Raw genomic sequence first — 8,407 nt, 5'->3', positions numbered from 1 at the left:
TCTGGTGCTCCCTAACCAAGCAATTGCTCACCCAGTATGAGTTCTGGTATTTTTTCTTTTAAATAGTATTTTCTTTTTTCCAATGACATGTAAAGACAATTTTAAATTTTCATTTTTTAAATGCAATTTTGAGTTCCAAATTTCCCTCCCCCTCCTCTTTGAGACAGTAAGCAATTTGATACGTGTTATATATGTGCGATCATGTAAAACGTATTTCCAGATTAGTCATGTTGTGAAAGAAGAAGCAGGAGAAAAGGGAAAAAACCATGAAAAAGAATAAAGAAAGTGAAAAGAGCATGCTTTGATCTGCATTCAGGTTTCATCGGGTCTTTCTCGGGATGGGGATCAAATGTTCCATCATGAGTCTTTTGGAATTGTCTTGCATCACTGTGTTGCCGAGGAGAACTAAGTCTCTCACGGTTGATCATCACACAATGTTGTGTTATTTTTAATTTAAAGACATTTTGTTCTAAGGGACTGCTAGGTGGCGCAGTGGACACTTCTAGCTGTGTGACCCTGGGCAAGTCACTTAACCCCAATTGCCTCTGGGAAAAAAATAATAATAATAAATAAATCATATTTTGTTCCCTAAAATTTCAGAGTTTCCTTCAGTCTCCCAGTCCACCTTTTCCCTGTCCCATAGGCTGAGCTGACCCTTAATTGTCTTCTTCCAAGTCAGGAGCTCATTGACTGGCAAAGGGTCTAAAACCAAGACCCAGTGGAAGCTCCTGAGATCAGGGATAGCGTTTTCACTTGTCTTCCTCTCCCTAGAATCCAACACAGTGCCTGGGATATTAATATAGTCACTTAGTTGATGTTTGTTGATTGATTGACTCTGTTAACAAGTGGTCTTGCCATAGAGTTTGGAGGCTGCTGCTAACATCTGGCTCTCTTCTCTTACTTTCCTAGTGAACGTGGCAGGACATTCTTAGGATGTGGGAGACAAGCATGAACAGAAAATGATTGGAACATGGAGATGGGGAGAAGAGAAGAGAGAGAGGGAGAAAGAGAGAAGGGGGGAGAGAGAGGAAGGAAGGAGAGAGACACAGAGAAACAGATAAAGAAATAAGAGAGATTGAGAAAGACAGAGAGAGAAGATAAGAGATGAGAGAGAGAAAGAGAAGAGACAGAGAAGAAGAAGAAGAAGAAGAAGAAGAAGAAGAAGAAGAAGAAGAAGAAGAAGAAGAAGAAGAAGAAGAAGAAGAAGAAGAAGAAGAAGAAAGAGGAGGAGGAGGAGGAGGAGGAAAAGGAAGAGGAGGAAGAAGAAGAAAGAAAGAAAGAAAGAAAGAGAGGAAGGAAGAAAGAAAGGAAGGAAGGAAGGAAGGAAGGAAGGAAGGAAGGAAGGAAGGAAGGAAGGAAGGAAGGAAAAGAAAGAAAGAAAGAAAGAAAGAAAGAAAGAAAGAAAGAAAGAAAGAAAGAAAGAAAGAAAGAAAGAAAGAAAGAAAGAAGAACAAGAAGATAGTAGTGGGCAGAAACAAAAAGAGAGGTAGAGATGGAGGGACATGCTGGGGGACAGGAATTGGGATGGAGGGACTCAAGTGGGAGTTTTATACAAACCTGGTACAGAAAGTCAGATTTCATAAACATGTTGACTTAAGGGTGAAAGGAGCTGACAGAAGCCAATATTTCACAGCCTCCCAATTTTGCATGACTGTTTGTCCTGTGATGTCTAACTATGGCCTGACCGTACTGGAGAAGTCCTTTTTAAAGGGCTCAATCTTTCCATGGCTCCCTAGTAAGGCTTGACCAAATGGGCAGAAGTGATAACACTTTGTCCTCATCCTCCCAGGAGCCTCGATGTGGCTCTAATAATAAATCAGAGGGAGTGAAGAGAACTAGGGAGAGAAAAAGAGAGAGTAGGGAAAGAGAGAGAGAGGGTGGAGTGAGAAAGAGAGAGACAGACAGACAGACAGACAGAGACAGAGGCAGAGACAGAGAGAGACCAAGACTGAGATCGAGAGACAGAGACAGACAGAAACAGAAGGACAATGAAGAACAGGGAAAGAAGCAGACAGGAGAAAAAGAAAGGAAGAGAGAGGAAAAATGAGAGAAAGATGGAACAGGAAAGGGAGAAGAACTGGTAAATTTCATATCCCTCTAGTAGAATGTGAATTCACTGAGGGCAAGACTTCTCTCACTATTTGTACCGTCAACAGCAAGCATAGTTCCTGACGCATATTATTTAATAAGTGCATATGTGAAGAAAAGAAAGAGTGGTAAGAAAAAAAGAAAAAGATAAGAAGAAAGGTAAAGAGGGGACCAAAAAGGAACCAAGAGATATCAAGGAAGAGAAAGAAGACAAAAGATCATTGATCTTGCAAAAAAAATTTTTAAGAGACAAAAACTAACCAATTTTCAAAATCAGTCATCAGTTTAAAAGGGCTATTTGGAACAAGGCAAAAGAGGAACAACCTGGAATTCTTCCCCCCCCCAGCTTTGGGTATGTTCCCCCAGTTCCCAAGATGGTGATGGACAAGGGAAAGGGAAAGAAAGGGGCAAAGAATTAAAAAGGAAGGGGAAGAAGGGGGAAAGGAGGAAAAGGGAAAGGAAAGGGAGGAAAGGGAAAAAAGAGGAAAGAAGGGAAAAAAAATGAAAGGAAAAAAGGAAAAGAAAAAGGAAAAAGGGAAAGGAAGGAAGAAGAAAAGGAAAAAAGAAGAAGAAAAAGAAGAAAGAAGAGTAGGAAAAGGAAGAGGAAAAGGAAAAAGAAGAAAGAAGAGTAGGAAAAGGAAGAGGAAAAGAAGGAAAAAGAGGAGTAAGAGAAGGAAAAGAAGGAACAAAAAGAAAAGGAGGAGGAAGAGGAGGAAAAAAGATGAAAAATAGGAGCAAGAAGAGGAGAAAAAGGAGGAATAAAAGAAAAAAGGAGGAAGAAGAGGAGGAGGAAAATGAGTAGGAAGAGAAGAAAGAAGAGGAGGAGGAGGAAAAGGAAGAGAAAAAAAGGAAAAAGGAGGAAGAGAAGAAATAAGAAGAGGAGGAGGAAAAGAAGAAAAAGAGGAGGAAGAGAAGAAAGAAGAGGAGAAAAAGTAGAAGTATATTTATTTTACATATACATACAAAAATAAATGCACAGAAGCAGGGAAGGACAAGAGAAGCAGACAGAGGGACAGAAGCAGAGAAGGCGACTAACCCTTACTGCACATAAGGAAGGCATGGAGCTAACTGGGATTCAATAAAAAGTGATGAATTTGGAGCCAGAGGGCCTGAATTCAAATCCCAGGTAGACCTCTAGATCACCTAGGTGCCGTCATCTCCTCTCTTTGGGCCTCTGTTTCCCCATCTGTACAATGGGGAAGTTGAACTAAATGGTCTCTACATCTGGGCCTCTCCAGGTTAGGCTCCCTCAGGGCAGTTTCTGACTGGGGAGACAGGCAGGATTATAGCAGCATCCAGGGGAGCCCCTCTCCTGGCGCACCTGCCTCTGTCTGGGCCCAGTGGGGACAGTGGCTTTTGGGGATGAACCTGGCCATCCATGCCCCAAACTGAGTGGAGGCTGGACATCCTCTGGAGGCTGTATGGAGGCAGCATTCTCAGTGTCCAGCTCGGTTGACAAGCATTTATTAAGCACCTACTGTATGCCATACTGTAATGTATGTGGCAGCCCATTCTAGAGACTGTAAACTAAATGGAGGCTGGGACTGTTTCTCATTCAGATTTTTTTCTCTTCTACAGCCCTGGCTGAGGGCTCTGACCAGACAAAGGAAGGTGTGGTGGAAACCCCAAGTCAGGGGTCCTGGATTCAAATCTCAGAACTGCGCCTCATTGACCATAGGCAAAACCATTCTCCCTGCACCTGGCACATAGTAGGCCTTCTGGCTGATTGATGAATCTGATCCTGTCCAAACTCCCCATTTTACAGATGAGGAGCCTGAGACCCAGAGAGATGAAGAGGTAGAAGCAGGATCCGAGATCAGGCCCCCGCTCTCCTGAGCACCCCCCTGAGTTGGGGGAGCCAACGAGCAGTTCAGAATATTGGGGGACATCAGACCCTCCCTCCATTTCCAGCTCCTGGGACTCCTGGATGGGCAGGAGCCTGCCTGGCTTTTGCCCTGGCACCAGAAGTGAGGGTCAGGACTTTAGGAACAGCTACGGGGAGGGGGAGGTGCTTAGCTGCACTCCAAGCCTCTCCGAGCCCAGCAGCTGGCGGGGCCATGAGACTGGGGCCTGTTGGCACAGGGCTGGCTCCTCTTCCTCTCCCTCCCCCCACACCAGTGAGGGCATCTGGAAGTGGAGCTGAGTGGACCTTTCAAGGCCGCCAACAGTTCCCAGTAAGCCCCTGGGCCAGCTGTTCCCCTCTTGGGGGAAGTGTCTGCAAATTAAGTTCTTCCAGCATGGAGGGCGACAAACGGTCCAGGAGGACAAGAACCAGGAAGAAGCTGGTGGGAGGCGCCTGGGTACTCCCCCACCCAGATTCTGGGTACAGACACAGCGCTTTGCCATGGTCCCACCTCTCAGGACTGACCAGTACAGAGAGAGCCCAGCATTCTGCTGCTCACCAGGGCCGCAGCGGGTGGCAGACGAGTGGCTCCTGGAGGTTCTTTCACTTTCTGGGACTGAGTGAGAGAGGACGGGCTCCTGGTGCCTTCTGTCTGCCTCCGACTCATCCTCCATCCACCCCTCCCTTGGGACCATCACGCAAAACCAGAATAAACCGACGCATCCCAACTGTGGCCACCATCTCTGCCCCTCTGGGAGCAAGCCCTGCTTCGGGGAGTTTCCAGGCCTCCTCTCTCCTCGGGGGCGCTCATTGGTATGCCCATTTCTCCAAGTGCAGCTTCCTTCCAGTGACCTCTCGTGGACATGACTGTAGAATTGTTTCGGGCTTGGGCTTCTTACACACCTGTTGGAATCTTTACAAAGTGTTAAGCCATTGGAGTTGATTTAATCTTAGAAAGAGTTATTTTGGGCCAGAACTTGAACTAGATACTAAGTACAACTGATGGAAACAATGTTTGTGTTCACACCTTTAGAGAGCTCATAAGTATCTAAGTACTCAATGGAGTTCACATGTGTAGGGCTTAGTCCAAATTCACACTTCCCTTGAAGTTCTGAGGGCCAGAGAGCACTCTGGGAGATAACCCAGAATCCCTCTCCCTCCAGAAGGTGGAGTTAACCTTTGGGAGATCACATAAATATAAGGAGCTTTTTTTTTTTTTTTTTTTTAATTTTTTATTTAATAGCCTTTTATTTACAGGATATATACATGGGTAACTTTACAGGATTAACAATTGCCAAACCTCTTGTTCCAATTTTTCACCTCTTACCCCCCCCAGCCCCTCCCTTAGATGGCAGGATGACCAGTAGATGTTAAATATATTAAAATATAACTTAGATACACAATAAGTATACATGACCAAAACATTATTTTGCTGTACAAAAAGAATCCGACTCTGAATTATTGTACAATTAGCTTGTGAAGGAAATAAAAAATGCAGGTGGGCATAAATATAGGGATTGGGAATTTAATGTAATGGTTTTTAGTCCTCTCCCAGAGTTATTTTTCTGGGCATAGCTAGCTCAGTTCATTACTGCTCCATTAGAAATGATTTGGTTGATCTCGTTGCTGAGGATGGCCTGGTCCATCAGAACTGGTCATCATCTAGTATTGTTGTTGAAGTATATAATGATCTCCTGGTCCTGCTCATTTCACTCAGCATCAGTTCGTGTAAGTCTCTCCAGGCCTTTCTGAAATCATCCTGTTGGTCATTTCTTACAGAACAGTAATATTCCATAATTTTCATATACCACAATTTATTCAGCCATTCTCCAACTGATGGACATCCATTCAGTTTCCAGTTTCTAGCCACTACAAAAAGGGCTGCCACAAACATTCGTGCACATACAGGTCCCTTTCCCTTCTTTATAATCTCTTTGGGATATAATCCCAGTAGTAACACTGCTGGATCAAAGGGTATGCACAGTTTGATAACTTTTTGAGCATAGTTCCAAACTACTCTCCAAAATGGTTGGATTCGTTCACAACTCCACCAACAATGCATCAATGTCCCAGTTTTCCCGCATCCCCTCCAACAATCATCATTATTTTTTCCTGTCATCTTAGCCAATCTGACAGGTGTGTAGTGGTATCTTAGAGTTGTCTTAATTTGCATTTCTCTGATTAATAATGACTTGGAGCATCTTTTCATATGACTAGAAATAGTTTCAATTTCTTCATCTGAGAATTGTCTGTTCATATCCTTTGACCATTTTTCAATTGGAGAATGGCTTGATTTTTTATAAATTAGAGTTAATTCTCTATATATTTTGGAAATGAGGCCTTTATCAGAACCTTTGACTGTAAAAATATTTTCCCAGTTTATTGCTTCCCTTCTAATCTTGTCTGCATTAGTTTTGTTTGTACAAAAACTTTTCAGTTTGGTATAATCGAAATTTTCTATTTTGTGATCAGTAATGATCTCTAGTTCTGCTTTGGTCATAAAGACCTTCCCCTTCCACATGTCTGAGAGGTAAACTATCCTATGTTCCTCTAATTTATTAATAATTTCATTCTATAAGGAGCTTTTGAAGCGTGAACTTACTTCTGGTGGAACTGACTGGAGGTACAGAGAGATTCATTGCATCTTCCAACTTGGTGCTGGCTGGAGGCTGAAGAAAGCAGAGGCAGAAGCCAAGGACAAAGCTGCAAGATCTCTTGGAACCAGGCAGAGAGATAGGTCTCAACTAACCAGATTGAGTGGAAAAGTCTCTTCAACTCACAAATTAGAGTGAGTACAACAAACAAATTTTGTTAAAAGAATTAAAGTAGAATTTCAGCTAAGATGGGACAGATCTTTAGAAAACAGCCTTCTGTTTCTGTACAAGGAAAATGTTTCAAGAGCATTGTTAAAGTTATGGAAAGTGAAGGTTTGATTATAAATATGGAGCAGATCACTGAACTTTTACAAACTGTTGAGAACATATGTCCTTGTTTCTCTCTGGAGAAAGAGTTGGATCTGGATGAATGGAACTTCCTAGGAGAGGATCTTTGTCAATTCTGTAATAAAAATGGCCCTAACTTAATTTGTAAAGACATATTTAATACATATTATTTAATACAATTGGCTATAAGAAGCTCTTTAAGTGTTAAAATGAAAAAGAAGAAAGTGCCAACTAAACTAGGTGATAAGCAGGAAAATTCAGATAATGGAGTTAAGTACAATCCTGAGTGTGATACTTCACAGCAGGAGGAATTAGATCATTCCTCATCTGAGGAAGAAGAGGAAGAGAGAGAGGCAGAAACACAGTCAGCTTCTCCTGTGAAGCAAAATATGACAAGATTAGAAGAAGCATTAATTAAAGCAAAAAATAAAGGAGAAGATATATCTGATTTTATACATGCATATCCTGTGATGGAAAAGATTGACTCTTCAGGTCAAAAAGAAAGACAATGCACTCCTTTTAATTTGGAAAAACTTAAATATTTGAAAAAGGGTTGTACTCTTTATGGGGCTACATCATCTTATGTGAAGATGTTGCTAGATAATTTGTCTTATGAAATCTTAACCCCGAATGATTGGAAATCCATAGCGAAAACATGCTTAGAACCGGGACAAAATTTGTTGTGGCTTTCGGAGTATCATGAATTATGTAGGCTTCAAGCTTAATGCAATAGGCAAACAGGAACTATTGGACAAATTACTTTTGACCAATTAGCTGGTGAAGGTCAGTATGCAGAGAATTCAGAACAGATTTATTATCCTCTAACAGTGTATGAGCAGATTTCTAAGGCTGCAATAAAAGCTTGGAATTCTCTCCCTGGACAGAAAGATGGAAATAAAGCTTTCACAAAAATAGAGCAAGGTCCCAATGAACCTTTTGCAGATTTTGTGGGACGTTTGCAAACAGCTGTAATCGGAACCATTGGGGATAATGCTGCTACAGAAATAATGACGAGACATCTGGCTAAGGAAAATGCCAATGAGATTTGCAAAAGAATTATATGGGGACTAGACAAAGATGCTCCTTTAGAGGAGATCATAAGACGCTGTGCCACAGTGGGCACAAACGCTTATTATACCCAAACTATGATGAACATGGAAAGACAGGGTCCCTCTTGGCAAGGAACTTCTAGAGAAATTCGTCGATGTTTTCAGCGTGGAAAAGTTGGACATTTGAGAGCTCAATGTAGATACGGAGATAGAATGAGAAGACAGGGTGAGAGAAAACCCCAAACCCCATGTCCAAAATGCAATCAAGACTTTCACTGGGCCTCTGAATGTAGATTGACCCAGAGAAGTAAGAGGCAGGGTCCAGCTCCTAAGTATCAATCAAAGGACAGGTGGGGCATGATGGCAGCTGAGGTTACATCCAGAGAGTCTTTAGAAATTCAGGATTCTGATGTCATCAACCAATAGAAAAGCAATCAGGATTACAGTTGGAGAGAATACAGATTTTTTAACCCAACGGAGCAGTG

The sequence above is a fragment of the Sarcophilus harrisii genome, chromosome 5, assembly GCF_902635505.1.
Source record: "Sarcophilus harrisii chromosome 5, mSarHar1.11, whole genome shotgun sequence".
In the NCBI taxonomy this organism is placed as follows: Eukaryota; Metazoa; Chordata; class Mammalia; order Dasyuromorphia; family Dasyuridae; genus Sarcophilus; species Sarcophilus harrisii.
Note: the sequence above shows the minus strand (reverse complement) of the source record.